This window comes from Chiloscyllium punctatum, chromosome 27 (genome assembly GCF_047496795.1).
Source record: "Chiloscyllium punctatum isolate Juve2018m chromosome 27, sChiPun1.3, whole genome shotgun sequence".
Taxonomy (NCBI): Eukaryota; Metazoa; Chordata; class Chondrichthyes; order Orectolobiformes; family Hemiscylliidae; genus Chiloscyllium; species Chiloscyllium punctatum.
In genome coordinates this window covers 53,835,330-53,854,756 of record NC_092765.1, presented here as the reverse complement: position 1 = coordinate 53,854,756, position 19,427 = coordinate 53,835,330, and positions in this window count along the sequence as shown.

The window sequence follows — 19,427 nt, the reverse complement described above, 5'->3', positions numbered from 1 at the left end:
ACAGCTACTCTCATTTATTCGTTGCCCCTAGCTAAACGTTTTGTTTCAATGAAAAAGCCTGCACTTGTTCATTCAATGAGTAGAGCTTCACACATTGATTCAATACCACGAGTTCAAGGAATCGATTCAATTAAACAAACTACACCCATTCATTTAATGATAAAAAGTGCATGTGTTAATTCAAAGAGTACAGCTTCTCTCATTGATTCATTGTTTCGAGTTTAAAGTTTTCACTTAATGAAACAAGCTGAAACCAGTGAATCAGCCATTGATTTAAACTTCAAACAGTAATTCAATGAATCAATCGGCATTCTTAGATTTAATGAGACAGATGTAACTAACTTATGCAGTGAATCAAACCGCTCACATTCATTGAATGAAAAAGACTGCACGTCATAATTCAAAATGTAGATCTTCTCTTTTTTATTCATTATGTCAAGCTTAACTCCTTCATTTAATGTAACAAACTGCAAACATTCAATCATTGTGTCAAACCTCAATCATTGATTCAATGAATCAAACCTTATTCATTGATTCAATGAAAGAAACTTCACTCATTTACTTAGTGATTCTAACAGCATTCATCCATTCAATGAATCAAACAGCACTCATTCATTTCATGAAAAAAGCTGCACATGCTAATCGAATAAGTAGAGCTTTGCCATTCATTTAATGAAACAAGTTGGACGCTTTCTGTCAAAGAAACCGACTGCATGCATTCATTTAATCAAACAGACTGCACTCGTTAATTCAATGTGTAGAGCTTCTTTCATTCATTCAACTTTTTAAGCTTATCTCATTCATTCAATGCAACAAACTGCAGGTATTCATTCAATGAGTACAGCTTCTCTCAATTATTCAGTGCCTCGAGCTAAACGTTTTGTTTCAATGAAAAAGCCTGAACTTTGTTAATTCAATGAGTAGAGCTTCACACATTGATTCAATACCACGAGTTCAAGGATTCGATTCAATTAAACAAACTACACCCATTCATTTAATGATAAAAAGTGCATGTGCTAATTCAATGAGTACAGCTTCTCTCATTGATTCATCGTTTCGAGTTTAAAGTTTTCATTTAATGAAACAAGCTGAAACCAGTGAATCAGCCATTGATTTATACTTCAAGCAGTAATTCAATGAATCAATCGGCATTCTTAGATTTTATAAGACACATGTAACTAACTTATGCAGTGAATCAAACCGCTCACATTCATTGAATGAAACAGACTGCACGTCTTAAATCAAAGAGTAGAACTTCTCTTATTTATTCATTACGTCAAGCTTAACTCCTTCATTTAATATAACAAACTGCAATCATTGTGTCAAACCTCAATCATTGATTCAATGAATCAAACGTTATTCATTGATTCAATGAAAGAAACTTCACTCATTTACTTAGCGATTCCAACTGAATTCATCCATTCAATGAATAAAACAGCACTCATTCATTCCATGAAAAAATCTGCACATGCTAATCGAATCAGTAGAGCTTTGCCATTCATTTAATGAAACAAGTTGTATGCTTTCTGTTAAAGAAACCAACTGCATGCATTCATTTAATCAAACAGACTGCTCTCGTTAATTCAATGTGTGGAGCTTCTTTCATTCATTCAATTTTTAAGTTTATCTCATTCATTCAATGTAACAAACTGCAGGTGTTCATTCAATGAGTAGAGCTTCTCACATTGATTCAATACCACGAGTTTAAGGTTTTGATTCAATGAAACAAATTGCACCCATTGATTTAATGACAAAAAGTGCATGTGCTAATTGAATGAGGGCCTCCAGCTTAAAGTTTTCACTTAATGAAACAAGCTGAAACAATTGAATCAGTCATTTATTTAAACTTCAATCATAGATTCAATGAATCAAACGGTAATCTTAAGTTCAATGAGACAGATCTAACGAACCTTTTTAATGAAACATACTGCACACATTTATTGAATTTACAGACTGCACGTGTTAACTCAAAGAGTAGAGCTTCTCTTATTTATTCAATATGTCAAGCTTAACTCCTTCATTTAATATAACAAACTGCAATCATTCAATCATTGTGCCAAACTTCAATCATCGATTCAATGAATCAAACGTCATTCATTGATTGAATGAACGAAACTTAACTTATTTATTTAGTGATTCCAAGAGCATGCATCCATTCAATGAATCAAACAACACTCATTCATTCCATGAAAATATCTGCACATGCTAATCGAATGAGTAGAGCTTTTGCCATTCATTCAATGATACTAGTTGCACGCTTTCTGTCAAAGAAACCAACTGCCTGCATTCATTTCATCAAGCAGATTGCACTTGTTAATTCAATGTGTAGAGCTTCTTTCATTCAGTCAACGTTTCCAGCTTATATCATGCATTCAATGCAACAAACTGCAGGTGTTCATTCAATGAGTACAGCTACTCTCATTTATTCGTTGCCCCTAGCTAAACGTTTTGTTTCAATGAAAAAGCCTGCACTTGTTCATTCAATGAGTGGAGCTTCACACATTGATTCAATACCACGAGTTCAAGGAATCGATTCAATTAAACAAACTGTACCCATTCATTTAATGATAAAAAGTGCATGTGTTAATTCAAAGAGTACAGCTTCTCTCATTGATTCATTGTTTCGAGTTTAAAGTTTTCACTTAATGAAACAAGCTGAAACCAGTGAATCAGCCATTGATTTAAACTTCAAACAGTAATTCAATGAATCAATCGGCATTCTTAGATTTAATGAGACAGATGTAACTAACTTATGCAGTGAATCAAACCGGTCACATTCATTGAATGAAAAAGACTGCACGTCTTAATTCAAAAAGTAGATCTTCTCTTTTTTATTCATTATGTCAAGCTTAACTCCTTCATTTAATGTAACAAACTGCAAACATTCAATCATTGTGTCAAACCTCAATCATTGATTCAATGAATCAAACCTTATTCATTGATTCAATGAAAGAAACTTCACTCATTTACTTAGTGATTCTAACAGCATTCATCCATTCAATGAATCAAACAGCACTTATTAATTTCATGAAAAAAGCTGCACATGCTAATCGAATAAGTAGAGCTTTGCCATTCATTTAATGAAACAAGTTGGACGCTTTCTGTCAAAGAAACCGACTGCATGCATTCATTTAATCAAACAGACTGCACTCGTTAATTCAATGTGTAGAGCTTCTTTCATTCATTCAACTTTTTAAGCTTATCTCATTCATTCAATGCAACAAACTGCAGGTGTTCATTCAATGAGTACAGCTTCTCTCAATTATTCAGTGCCTCGAGCTAAACGTTTTGTTTCAATGAAAAAGCCTGAACTTGTTCATTCAATGAGTAGAGCTTCACACATTGATTCAATACCACGAGTTCAAGGATTCGATTCAATTAAACAAACTACACCCATTCATTTAATGATAAAAAGTGCATGTGCTAATTCAATGAGTACAGCTTCTCTCATTGATTCATCGTTTCGAGTTTAAAGTTTTCATTTAATGAAACAAGCTGAAACCAGTGAATCAGCCATTGATTTAAACTTCAAGCAGTAATTCAATGAATCAATCGGCATTCTTAGATTTTATAAGACACATGTAACTAACTTATGCAGTGAATCAAACCGCTCACATTCATTGAATGAAACAGACTGCACGTCTTAAATCAAAGAGTAGAACTTCTCTTATTTCTTCATTATGTCAAGCTTAATTCTTCATTTAATATAACAGACTGCAATCATTGTGTCAAACCTCAATCATTGATTCAATGAATCAAACGTTATTCATTGATTCAATGAAAGAAACTTCACTCATTTACTTAGCGATTCCAACTGAATTCATCCATTCAATGAATAAAAAAGCACTCATTCATTCCATGAAAAAATCTGCACATGCTAATCGAATAAGTAGAGCTTTGCCATTCATTTAATGAAACAAGTTGTATGCTTTCTGTTAAAGAAACCAACTGCATGCATTCATTTAATCAAACAGACTGCTCTCGTTAATTCAATGTGTGGAGCTTCTTTCATTCATTCAATTTTTAAGTTTATCTCATTCATTCAATGTAACAAACTGCAGGTGTTCATTCAATGAGTAGAGCTTCTCACATTGATTCAATACCACGAGTTTAAGGTTTCGATTCAATGAGACAAATTGCACCCATTGATTTAATGACAAAAAGTGCATGTGCTAATTGAATGAGGGCCTCCAGCTTAAAGTTTTCACTTAATGAAACAAGCTGAAACAATTGAATCAGTCATTTATTTAAACTTCAATCATAGATTCAATGAATCAAACGGTAATCTTAAGTTCAATGAGACAGATCTAACGAACCTTTTTAGTGAAACATACTGTACACATTTATTGAATTTACAGACTGCACGTGTTAACTCAAAGAGTAGAGCTTCTCTTATTTATTCAATATGTCAAGCTTAACTCCTTCATTTAATATAACAAACTGCAATCATTCAATCATTGTGCCAAACTTCAATCATCGATTCAATGAATCAAACGTCATTCATTGATTGAATGAACGAAACTTAACTTATTTATTTAGTGATTCCAAGAGCATGCATCCATTCAATGAATCAAACAGCACTCATTCATTCCATGAAAATATCTGCACATGCTAATCGAATGAGTAGAGCTTTTGCCATTCATTCAATGATACTAGTTGCACGCTTTCTGTCAAAGAAACCTGCATTCATTTCATCAAGCAGATTGCACTTGTTAATTCAATGTGTAGAGCTTCTTTCATTCAGTCAACGTTTCCAGCTTATATCATGCATTCAATGCAACAAACTGCAGGTGTTCATTCAATGAGTACAGCTACTCTCATTTATTCGTTGCCCCTAGCTAAACGTTTTGTTTCAATGAAAAAGCCAGCACTTGTTCATTCAATGAGTAGAGCTTCACACATTGATTCAATACCACGAGTTCAAGGAATCGATTCAATTAAACAAACTACACCCATTCATTTAATGATAAAAAGTGCATGTGTTAATTCAAAGAGTACAGCTTCTCTCATTGATTCATTGTTTCGAGTTTAAAGTTTTCACTTAATGAAACAAGCTGAAACCAGTGAATCAGCCATTGATTTAAACTTCAAACAGTAATTCAATGATTCAATCGGCATTCTTAGATTTAATGAGACAGATGTAACTAACTTATGCAGTGAATCAAACCGCTCACATTCATTGAATGAAAAAGACTGCACGTCATAATTCAAAATGTAGATCTTCTCTTTTTTATTCATTATGTCAAGCTTAACTCCTTCATTTAATGTAACAAACTGCAAACATTCAATCATTGTGTCAAACCTCAATCATTGATTCAATGAATCAAACCTTATTCATTGATTCAATGAAAGAAACTTCACTCATTTACTTAGTGATTCTAACAGCATTCATCCATTCAATGAATCAAACAGCACTCATTCATTTCATGAAAAAAGCTGCACATGCTAATCGAATAAGTAGAGCTTTGCCATTCATTTAATGAAACAAGTTGGACGCTTTCTGTCAAAGAAACCGACTGCATGCATTCATTTAATCAAACAGACTGCACTCGTTAATTCAATGTGTAGAGCTTCTTTCATTCATTCAACTTTTTAAGCTTATCTCATTCATTCAATGCAACAAACTGCAGGTATTCATTCAATGAGTACAGCTTCTCTCAATTATTCAGTGCCTCGAGCTAAACGTTTTGTTTCAATGAAAAAGCCTGAACTTTGTTAATTCAATGAGTAGAGCTTCACACATTGATTCAATACCACGAGTTCAAGGATTCGATTCAATTAAACAAACTACACCCATTCATTTAATGATAAAAAGTGCATGTGCTAATTCAATGAGTACAGCTTCTCTCATTGATTCATCGTTTCGAGTTTAAAGTTTTCATTTAATGAAACAAGCTGAAACCAGTGAATCAGCTTTTGATTTATACTTCAAGCAGTAATTCAATGAATCAATCGGCATTCTTAGATTTTATAAGACACATGTAACTAACTTATGCAGTGAATCAAACCGCTCACATTCATTGAATGAAACAGACTGCACGTCTTAAATCAAAGAGTAGAACTTCTCTTATTTATTCATTACGTCAAGCTTAACTCCTTCATTTAATATAACAAACTGCAATCATTGTGTCAAACCTCAATCATTGATTCAATGAATCAAACGTTATTCATTGATTCAATGAAAGAAACTTCACTCATTTACTTAGCGATTCCAACTGAATTCATCCATTCAATGAATAAAACAGCACTCATTCATTCCATGAAAAAATCTGCACATGCTAATCGAATAAGTAGAGCTTTGCCATTCATTTAATGAAACAAGTTGTATGCTTTCTGTTAAAGAAACCAACTGCATGCATTCATTTAATCAAACAGACTGCTCTCGTTAATTCAATGTGTGGAGCTTCTTTCATTCATTCAATTTTTAAGTTTATCTCATTCATTCAATGTAACAAACTGCAGGTGTTCATTCAATGAGTAGAGCTTCTCACATTGATTCAATACCACGAGTTTAAGGTTTCGATTCAATGAAACAAATTGCACCCATTGATTTAATGACAAAAAGTGCATGTGCTAATTGAATGAGGGCCTCCAGCTTAAAGTTTTCACTTAATGAAACAAGCTGAAACAATTGAATCAGTCATTTATTTAAACTTCAATCATAGATTCAATGAATCAAACGGTAATCTTAAGTTCAATGAGACAGATCTAACGAACCTTTTTAGTGAAACATACTGCACACATTTATGGAATTTACAGACTGCACGTGTTAACTCAAAGAGTAGAGCTTCTCTTATTTATTCAATATGTCAAGCTTAACTCCTTCATTTAATATAACAAACTGCAATCATTCAATCATTGTGCCAAACTTCAATCATCGATTCAATGAATCAAACGTCATTCATTGATTGAATGAACGAAACTTAACTTATTTATTTAGTGATTCCAAGAGCATGCATCCATTCAATGAATCAAACAGCACTCATTCATTCCATGAAAATATCTGCACATGCTAATCGAATGAGTAGAGCTTTTGCCATTCATTCAATGATACCTGTTGCACGCTTTCTGTCAAAGAAACCAACTGCCTGCATTCATTTCATCAAGCAGATTGCACTTGTTAATTCAATGTGTAGAGCTTCTTTCATTCAGTCAACGTTTCCAGCTTATATCATGCATTCAATGCAACAAACTGCAGGTGTTCATTCAATGAGTACAGCTACTCTCATTTATTCGTTGCCCCTAGCTAAACGTTTTGTTTCAATGAAAAAGCCTGCACTTGTTCATTCAATGAGTAGAGCTTCACACATTGATTCAATACCACGAGTTCAAGGAATCGATTCAATTAAACAAACTACACCCATTCATTTAATGATAAAAAGTGCATGTGTTAATTCAAAGAGTACAGCTTCTCTCATTGATTCATTGTTTCGAGTTTAAAGTTTTCACTTAATGAAACAAGCTGAAACCAGTGAATCAGCCATTGATTTAAACTTCAAACAGTAATTCAATGAATCAATCGGCATTCTTAGATTTAATGAGACAGATGTAACTAACTTATGCAGTGAATCAAACCGCTCACATTCATTGAATGAAAAAGACTGCACGTCATAATTCAAAATGTAGATCTTCTCTTTTTTATTCATTATGTCAAGCTTAACTCCTTCATTTAATGTAACAAACTGCAAACATTCAATCAGTATGTCAAACCTCAATCATTGATTCAATGAATCAAACCTTATTCATTGATTCAATGAAAGAAACTTCACTCATTTACTTAGTGATTCTAACAGCATTCATCCATTCAATGAATCAAACAGCACTCATTCATTTCATGAAAAAAGCTGCACATTCTAATCGAATAAGTAGAGCTTTGCCATTCATTTAATGAAACAAGTTGGACACTTTCTGTCAAAGAAACCGACTGCATGCATTCATTTAATCAAACAGACTGCACTCGTTAATTCAATGTGTAGAGCTTCTTTCATTCATTCAACTTTTTAAGCTTATCTCATTCATTCAATGCAACAAATTGCAGGTATTCATTCAATGAGTACAGCTTCTCTCAATTATTCAGTGCCTCGAACTAAACGTTTTGTTTCAATGAAAAAGCCTGAACTTTGTTAATTCAATGAGTAGAGCTTCACACATTGATTCAATACCACGAGTTCAAGGATTCGATTCAATTAAACAAACTACACCCATTCATTTAATGATAAAAAGCGCATGTGCTAATTCAATGAGTACAGCTTCTCTCAATGATTCATCGTTTCGAGTTTAAAGTTTTCATTTAATGAAACAAGCTGAAACCAGTGAATCAGCCATTGATTTAAACTTCAAGCAGTAATTCAATGAATCAATCGGCATTCTTAGATTTTATAAGACACATGTAACTAACTTATGCAGTGAATCAAACCGCTCACATTCATTGAATGAAACAGACTGCACGTCTTAAATCAAAGAGTAGAACTTCTCTTATTTCTTCATTATGTCAAGCTTAACTCCTTCATTTAATATAACAAACTGCAATCATTGTGTCAAACCTCAATCATTGATTCAATGAATCAAACGTTATTCATTGATTCAATGAAAGAAACTTCACTCATTTACTTAGCGATTCCAACTGAATTCATCCATTCAATGAATAAAACAGCACTCATTCATTCCATGAAAAAATCTGCACATGCTAATCGAATAAGTAGAGCTTTGCCATTCATTTAATGAAACAAGTTGTATGCTTTCTGTTAAAGAAACCAACTGCATGCATTCATTTAATCAAACAGACTGCTCTCGTTAATTCAATGTGTGGAGCTTCTTTCATTCATTCAATTTTTAAGTTTATCTCATTCATTCAATGTAACAAACTGCAGGTGTTCATTCAATGAGTAGAGCTTCTCACATTGATTCAATACCACGAGTTTAAGGTTTCGATTCAATGAAACAAATTGCACCCATTGATTTAATGACAAAAAGTGCATGTGCTAATTGAATGAGGGCCTCCAGCTTAAAGTTTTCACTTAATGAAACAAGCTGAAACAATTGAATCAGTCATTTATTTAAACTTCAATCATAGATTCAATGAATCAAACGGTAATCTTAAGTTCAATGAGACAGATCTAACGAACCTTTTTAGTGAAACATACTGCACACATTTATTGAATTTACAGACTGCACGTGTTAACTCAAAGAGTAGAGCTTCTCTTATTTATTCAATATGTCAAGCTTAACTCCTTCATTTAATATAACAAACTGCAATCATTCAATCATTGTGCCAAACTTCAATCATCGATTCAATGAATCAAACGTCATTCATTGATTGAATGAACGAAACTTAACTTATTTATTTAGTGATTCCAAGAGCATGCATCCATTCAATGAATCAAACAGCACTCATTCATTCCATGAAAATATCTGCACATGCTAATCGAATGAGTAGAGCTTTTGCCATTCATTCAATGATACCTGTTGCACGCTTTCTGTCAAAGAAACCAACTGCCTGCATTCATTTCATCAAGCAGATTGCACTTGTTAATTCAATGTGTAGAGCTTCTTTCATTCAGTCAACGTTTCCAGCTTATATCATGCATTCAATGCAACAAACTGCAGGTGTTCATTCAATGAGTACAGCTACTCTCATTTATTCGTTGCCCCTAGCTAAACGTTTTGTTTCAATGAAAAAGCCTGCACTTGTTCATTCAATGAGTAGAGCTTCACACATTGATTCAATACCACGAGTTCAAGGAATCGATTCAATTAAACAAACTACACCCATTCATTTAATGATAAAAAGTGCATGTGTTAATTCAAAGAGTACAGCTTCTCTCATTGATTCATTGTTTCGAGTTTAAAGTTTTCACTTAATGAAACAAGCTGAAACCAGTGAATCAGCCATTGATTTAAACTTCAAACAGTAATTCAATGAATCAATCGGCATTCTTAGATTTAATGAGACAGATGTAACTAACTTATGCAGTGAATCAAACCGCTCACATTCATTGAATGAAAAAGACTGCACGTCATAATTCAAAATGTAGATCTTCTCTTTTTTATTCATTATGTCAAGCTTAACTCCTTCATTTAATGTAACAAACTGCAAACATTCAATCATTGTGTCAAACCTCAATCATTGATTCAATGAATCAAACCTTATTCATTGATTCAATGAAAGAAACTTCACTCATTTACTTAGTGATTCTAACAGCATTCATCCATTCAATGAATCAAACAGCACTCATTCATTTCATGAAAAAAGCTGCACATGCTAATCGAATAAGTAGAGCTTTGCCATTCATTTAATGAAACAAGTTGGACGCTTTCTGTCAAAGAAACCGACTGCATGCATTCATTTAATCAAACAGACTGCACTCGTTAATTCAATGTGTAGAGCTTCTTTCATTCATTCAACTTTTTAAGCTTATCTCATTCATTCAATGCAACAAACTGCAGGTATTCATTCAATGAGTACAGCTTCTCTCAATTATTCAGTGCCTCGAGCTAAACGTTTTGTTTCAATGAAAAAGCCTGAACTTTGTTAATTCAATGAGTAGAGCTTCACACATTGATTCAATACCACGAGTTCAAGGATTCGATTCAATTAAACAAACTACACCCATTCATTTAATGATAAAAAGTGCATGTGCTAATTCAATGAGTACAGCTTCTCTCATTGATTCATCGTTTCGAGTTTAAAGTTTTCATTTAATGAAACAAGCTGAAACCAGTGAATCAGCCATTGATTTATACTTCAAGCAGTAATTCAATGAATCAATCGGCATTCTTAGATTTTATAAGACACATGTAACTAACTTATGCAGTGAATCAAACCGCTCACATTCATTGAATGAAACAGACTGCACGTCTTAAATCAAAGAGTAGAACTTCTCTTATTTATTCATTACGTCAAGCTTAACTCCTTCATTTAATATAACAAACTGCAATCATTGTGTCAAACCTCAATCATTGATTCAATGAATCAAACGTTATTCATTGATTCAATGAAAGAAACTTCACTCATTTACTTAGCGATTCCAACTGAATTCATCCATTCAATGAATAAAACAGCACTCATTCATTCCATGAAAAAATCTGCACATGCTAATCGAATCAGTAGAGCTTTGCCATTCATTTAATGAAACAAGTTGTATGCTTTCTGTTAAAGAAACCAACTGCATGCATTCATTTAATCAAACAGACTGCTCTCGTTAATTCAATGTGTGGAGCTTCTTTCATTCATTCAATTTTTAAGTTTATCTCATTCATTCAATGTAACAAACTGCAGGTGTTCATTCAATGAGTAGAGCTTCTCACATTGATTCAATACCACGAGTTTAAGGTTTTGATTCAATGAAACAAATTGCACCCATTGATTTAATGACAAAAAGTGCATGTGCTAATTGAATGAGGGCCTCCAGCTTAAAGTTTTCACTTAATGAAACAAGCTGAAACAATTGAATCAGTCATTTATTTAAACTTCAATCATAGATTCAATGAATCAAACGGTAATCTTAAGTTCAATGAGACAGATCTAACGAACCTTTTTAGTGAAACATACTGCACACATTTATTGAATTTACAGACTGCACGTGTTAACTCAAAGAGTAGAGCTTCTCTTATTTATTCAATATGTCAAGCTTAACTCCTTCATTTAATATAACAAACTGCAATCATTCAATCATTGTGCCAAACTTCAATCATCGATTCAATGAATCAAACGTCATTCATTGATTGAATGAACGAAACTTAACTTATTTATTTAGTGATTCCAAGAGCATGCATCCATTCAATGAATCAAACAACACTCATTCATTCCATGAAAATATCTGCACATGCTAATCGAATGAGTAGAGCTTTTGCCATTCATTCAATGATACTAGTTGCACGCTTTCTGTCAAAGAAACCAACTGCCTGCATTCATTTCATCAAGCAGATTGCACTTGTTAATTCAATGTGTAGAGCTTCTTTCATTCAGTCAACGTTTCCAGCTTATATCATGCATTCAATGCAACAAACTGCAGGTGTTCATTCAATGAGTACAGCTACTCTCATTTATTCGTTGCCCCTAGCTAAACGTTTTGTTTCAATGAAAAAGCCTGCACTTGTTCATTCAATGAGTGGAGCTTCACACATTGATTCAATACCACGAGTTCAAGGAATCGATTCAATGAAACAAACTGTACCCATTCATTTAATGATAAAAAGTGCATGTGTTAATTCAAAGAGTACAGCTTCTCTCATTGATTCATTATTTCGAGTTTAAAGTTTTCACTTAATGAAACAAGCTGAAACCAGTGAATCAGCCATTGATTTAAACTTCAAACAGTAATTCAATGAATCAATCGGCATTCTTAGATTTAATGAGACAGATGTAACTAACTTATGCAGTGAATCAAACCGGTCACATTCATTGAATGAAAAAGACTGCACGTCTTAATTCAAAAAGTAGATCTTCTCTTTTTTATTCATTATGTCAAGCTTAACTCCTTCATTTAATGTAACAAACTGCAAACATTCAATCATTGTGTCAAACCTCAATCATTGATTCAATGAATCAAACCTTATTCATTGATTCAATGAAAGAAACTTCACTCATTTACTTAGTGATTCTAACAGCATTCATCCATTCAATGAATCAAACAGCACTTATTAATTTCATGAAAAAAGCTGCACATGCTAATCGAATAAGTAGAGCTTTGCCATTCATTTAATGAAACAAGTTGGACGCTTTCTGTCAAAGAAACCGACTGCATGCATTCATTTAATCAAACAGACTGCACTCGTTAATTCAATGTGTAGAGCTTCTTTCATTCATTCAACTTTTTAAGCTTATCTCATTCATTCAATGCAACAAACTGCAGGTGTTCATTCAATGAGTACAGCTTCTCTCAATTATTCAGTGCCTCGAGCTAAACGTTTTGTTTCAATGAAAAAGCCTGAACTTGTTCATTCAATGAGTAGAGCTTCACACATTGATTCAATACCACGAGTTCAAGGATTCGATTCAATTAAACAAACTACACCCATTCATTTAATGATAAAAAGTGCATGTGCTAATTCAATGAGTACAGCTTCTCTCATTGATTCATCGTTTCGAGTTTAAAGTTTTCATTTAATGAAACAAGCTGAAACCAGTGAATCAGCCATTGATTTAAACTTCAAGCAGTAATTCAATGAATCAATCGGCATTCTTAGATTTTATAAGACACATGTAACTAACTTATGCAGTGAATCAAACCGCTCACATTCATTGAATGAAACAGACTGCACGTCTTAAATCAAAGAGTAGAACTTCTCTTATTTCTTCATTATGTCAAGCTTAATTCTTCATTTAATATAACAGACTGCAATCATTGTGTCAAACCTCAATCATTGATTCAATGAATCAAACGTTATTCATTGATTCAATGAAAGAAACTTCACTCATTTACTTAGCGATTCCAACTGAATTCATCCATTCAATGAATAAAACAGCACTCATTCATTCCATGAAAAAATCTGCACATGCTAATCGAATAAGTAGAGCTTTGCCATTCATTTAATGAAACAAGTTGTATGCTTTCTGTTAAAGAAACCAACTGCATGCATTCATTTAATCAAACAGACTGCTCTCGTTAATTCAATGTGTGGAGCTTCTTTCATTCATTCAATTTTTAAGTTTATCTCATTCATTCAATGTAACAAACTGCAGGTGTTCATTCAATGAGTAGAGCTTCTCACATTGATTCAATACCACGAGTTTAAGGTTTCGATTCAATGAGACAAATTGCACCCATTGATTTAATGACAAAAAGTGCATGTGCTAATTGAATGAGGGCCTCCAGCTTAAAGTTTTCACTTAATGAAACAAGCTGAAACAATTGAATCAGTCATTTATTTAAACTTCAATCATAGATTCAATGAATCAAACGGTAATCTTAGGTTCAATGAGACAGATCTAACGAACCTTTTTAGTGAAACATACTGTACACATTTATTGAATTTACAGACTGCACGTGTTAACTCAAAGAGTAGAGCTTCTCTTATTTATTCAATATGTCAAGCTTAACTCCTTCATTTAATATAACAAACTGCAATCATTCAATCATTGTGCCAAACTTCAATCATCGATTCAATGAATCAAACGTCATTCATTGATTGAATGAACGAAACTTAACTTATTTATTTAGTGATTCCAAGAGCATGCATCCATTCAATGAATCAAACAGCACTCATTCATTCCATGAAAATATCTGCACATGCTAATCGAATGAGTAGAGCTTTTGCCATTCATTCAATGATACTAGTTGCACGCTTTCTGTCAAAGAAACCTGCATTCATTTCATCAAGCAGATTGCACCTGTTAATTCAATGTGTAGAGCTTCTTTCATTCAGTCAACGTTTCCAGCTTATATCATGCATTCAATGCAACAAACTGCAGGTGTTCATTCAATGAGTACAGCTACTCTCATTTATTCGTTGCCCCTAGCTAAACGTTTTGTTTCAATGAAAAAGCCAGCACTTGTTCATTCAATGAGTAGAGCTTCACACATTGATTCAATACCACGAGTTCAAGGAATCGATTCAATTAAACAAACTACACCCATTCATTTAATGATAAAAAGTGCATGTGTTAATTCAAAGAGTACAGCTTCTCTCATTGATTCATTGTTTCGAGTTTAAAGTTTTCACTTAATGAAACAAGCTGAAACCAGTGAATCAGCCATTGATTTAAACTTCAAACAGTAATTCAATGATTCAATCGGCATTCTTAGATTTAATGAGACAGATGTAACTAACTTATGCAGTGAATCAAACCGCTCACATTCATTGAATGAAAAAGACTGCACGTCATAATTCAAAATGTAGATCTTCTCTTTTTTATTCATTATGTCAAGCTTAACTCCTTCATTTAATGTAACAAACTGCAAACATTCAATCATTGTGTCAAACCTCAATCATTGATTCAATGAATCAAACCTTATTCATTGATTCAATGAAAGAAACTTCACTCATTTACTTAGTGATTCTAACAGCATTCATCCATTCAATGAATCAAACAGCACTCATTCATTTCATGAAAAAAGCTGCACATGCTAATCGAATAAGTAGAGCTTTGCCATTCATTTAATGAAACAAGTTGGACGCTTTCTGTCAAAGAAACCGACTGCATGCATTCATTTAATCAAACAGACTGCACTCGTTAATTCAATGTGTAGAGCTTCTTTCATTCATTCAACTTTTTAAGCTTATCTCATTCATTCAATGCAACAAACTGCAGGTATTCATTCAATGAGTACAGCTTCTCTCAATTATTCAGTGCCTCGAGCTAAACGTTTTGTTTCAATGAAAAAGCCTGAACTTTGTTAATTCAATGAGTAGAGCTTCACACATTGATTCAATACCACGAGTTCAAGGATTCGATTCAATTAAACAAACTACACCCATTCATTTAATGATAAAAAGTGCATGTGCTAATTCAATGAGTACAGCTTCTCTCATTGATTCATCGTTTCGAGTTTAAAGTTTTCATTTAATGAAACAAGCTGAAACCAGTGAATCAGCTTTTGATTTATACTTCAAGCAGTAATTCAATGAATCAATCGGCATTCTTAGATTTTATAAGACACATGTAACTAACTTATGCAGTGAATCAAACCGCTCACATTCATTGAATGAAACAGACTGCACGTCTTAAATCAAAGAGTAGAACTTCTCTTATTTATTCATTACGTCAAGCTTAACTCCTTCATTTAATATAACAAACTGCAATCATTGTGTCAAACCTCAATCATTGATTCAATGAATCAAACGTTATTCATTGATTCAATGAAAGAAACTTCACTCATTTACTTAGCGATTCCAACTGAATTCATCCATTCAATGAATAAAACAGCACTCATACATTCCATGAAAAAATCTGCACATGCTAATCGAATAAGTAGAGCTTTGCCATTCATTTAATGAAACAAGTTGTATGCTTTCTGTTAAAGAAACCAACTGCATGCATTCATTTAATCAAACAGACTGCTCTCGTTAATTCAATGTGTGGAGCTTCATTCATTCATTCAATTTTTAAGTTTATCTCATTCATTCAATGTAACAAACTGCAGGTGTTCATTCAATGAGTAGAGCTTCTCACATTGATTCAATACCACGAGTTTAAGGTTTTGATTCAATGAAACAAATTGCACCCATTGATTTAATGACAAAAAGTGCATGTGCTAATTGAATGAGGGCCTCCAGCTTAAAGTTTTCACTTAATGAAACAAGCTGAAACAATTGAATCAGTCATTTATTTAAACTTCAATCATAGATTCAATGAATCAAACGGTAATCTTAAGTTCAATGAGACAGATCTAACGAACCTTTTTAGTGAAACATACTGCACACATTTATTGAATTTACAGACTGCACGTGTTAACTCAAAGAGTAGAGCTTCTCTTATTTATTCAATATGTCAAGCTTAACTCCTTCATTTAATATAACAAACTGCAATCATTCAATCATTGTGCCAAACTTCAATCATCGATTCAATGAATCAAACGTCATTCATTGATTGAATGAACGAAACTTAACTTATTTATTTAGTGATTCCAAGAGCATGCATCCATTCAATGAATCAAACAGCACTCATTCATTCCATGAAAATATCTGCACATGCTAATCGAATGAGTAGAGCTTTTGCCATTCATTCAATGATACCTGTTGCACGCTTTCTGTCAAAGAAACCAACTGCCTGCATTCATTTCATCAAGCAGATTGCACTTGTTAATTCAATGTGTAGAGCTTCTTTCATTCAGTCAACGTTTCCAGCTTATATCATGCATTCAATGCAACAAACTGCAGGTGTTCATTCAATGAGTACAGCTACTCTCATTTATTCGTTGCCCCTAGCTAAACGTTTTGTTTCAATGAAAAAGCCTGCACTTGTTCATTCAATGAGTAGAGCTTCACACATTGATTCAATACCACGAGTTCAAGGAATCGATTCAATTAAACAAACTACACCCATTCATTTAATGATAAAAAGTGCATGTGTTAATTCAAAGAGTACAGCTTCTCTCATTGATTCATTGTTTCGAGTTTAAAGTTTTCACTTAATGAAACAAGCTGAAACCAGTGAATCAGCCATTGATTTAAACTTCAAACAGTAATTCAATGAATCAATCGGCATTCTTAGATTTAATGAGACAGATGTAACTAACTTATGCAGTGAATCAAACCGCTCACATTCATTGAATGAAAAAGACTGCACGTCATAATTCAAAATGTAGATCTTCTCTTTTTTATTCATTATGTCAAGCTTAACTCTTTCATTTAATGTAACAAACTGCAAACATTCAATCATTGTGTCAAACCTCAATCATTGATTCAATGAATCAAACCTTATTCATTGATTCAATGAAAGAAACTTCACTCATTTACTTAGTGATTCTAACAGCATTCATCCATTCAATGAATCAAACAGCACTCATTCATTTCATGAAAAAAGCTGCACATGCTAATCGAATAAGTAGAGCTTTGCCATTCATTTAATGAAACAAGTTGGACGCTTTCTGTCAAAGAAACCGACTGCATGCATTCATTTAATCAAACAGACTGCACTCGTTAATTCAATGTGTAGAGCTTCTTTCATTCATTCAACTTTTTAAGCTTATCTCATTCATTCAATGCAACAAACTGCAGGTATTCATTCAATGAGTACAGCTTCTCTCAATTATTCAGTGCCTCGAGCTAAACGTTTTGTTTCAATGAAAAAGCCTGAACTTTGTTAATTCAATGAGTAGAGCTTCACACATTGATTCAATACCACGAGTTCAAGGATTCGATTCAATTAAACAAACTACACCCATTCATTTAATGATAAAAAGTGCATGTGCTAATTCAATGAGTACAGCTTCTCTCATTGATTCATCGTTTCGAGTTTAAAGTTTTCATTTAATGAAACAAGCTGAAACCAGTGAATCAGCTTTTGATTTATACTTCAAGCAGTAATTCAATGAATCAATCGGCATTCTTAGATTTAAAAGACACATGTAACTAACTTATGCAGTGAATCAAACCGCTCACATTCATTGAATGAAACAGACTGCACGTCTTAAATCAAAGAGTAGAACTTCTCTTATTTATTCATTACGTCAAGCTTAACTCCTTCATTTAATATAACAAACTGCAATCATTGTGTCAAACCTCAATCATTGATTCAATGAATCAAACGTTATTCATTGATTCAATGAAAGAAACTTCACTCATTTACTTAGCGATTCCAACTGAATTCATCCATTCAATGAATAAAACAGCACTCATACATTCCATGAAAAAATCTGCACATGCTAATCGAATAAGTAGAGCTTTGCCATTCATTTAATGAAACAAGTTGTATGCTTTCTGTTAAAGAAACCAACTGCATGCATTCATTTAATCAAACAGACTGCTCTCGTTAATTCAATGTGTGGAGCTTCATTCATTCATTCAATTTTTAAGTTTATCTCATTCATTCAATGTAACAAACTGCAGGTGTTCATTCAATGAGTAGAGCTTCTCACATTGATTCAATACCACGAGTTTAAGGTTTTGATTCAATGAAACAAATTGCACCCATTGATTTAATGACAAAAAGTGCATGTGCTAATTGAATGAGGGCCTCCAGCTTAAAGTTTTCACTTAATGAAACAAGCTGAAACAATTGAATCAGTCATTTATTTAAACTTCAATCATAGATTCAATGAATCAAACGGTAATCTTAAGTTCAATGAGACAGATCTAACGAACCTTTTTAGTGAAACATACTGCACACATTTATTGAATTTACAGACTGCACGTGTTAACTCAAAGAGTAGAGCTTCTCTTATTTATTCAATATGTCAAGCTTAACTCCTTCATTTAATATAACAAACTGCAATCATTCAATCATTGTGCCAAACTTCAATCATCGATTCAATGAATCAAACGTCATTCATTGATTGAATGAACGAAACTTAACTTATTTATTTAGTGATTCCAAGAGCATGCATCCATTCAATGAATCAAACAGCACTCATTCATTCCATGAAAATATCTGCACATGCTAATCGAATGAGTAGAGCTTTTGCCATTCATTCAATGATACCTGTTGCACGCTTTCTGTCAAAGAAACCAACTGCCTGCATTCATTTCATCAAGCAGATTGCACTTGTTAATTCAATGTGTAGAGCTTCTTTCATTCAGTCAACGTTTCCAGCTTATATCATGCATTCAATGCAACAAACTGCAGGTGTTCATTCAATGAGTACAGCTACTCTCATTTATTCGTTGCCCCTAGCTAAACGTTTTGTTTCAATGAAAAAGCCTGCACTTGTTCATTCAATGAGTAGAGCTTCACACATTGATTCAATACCACGAGTTCAAGGAATCGATTCAATTAAACAAACTACACCCATTCATTTAATGATAAAAAGTGCATGTGTTAATTC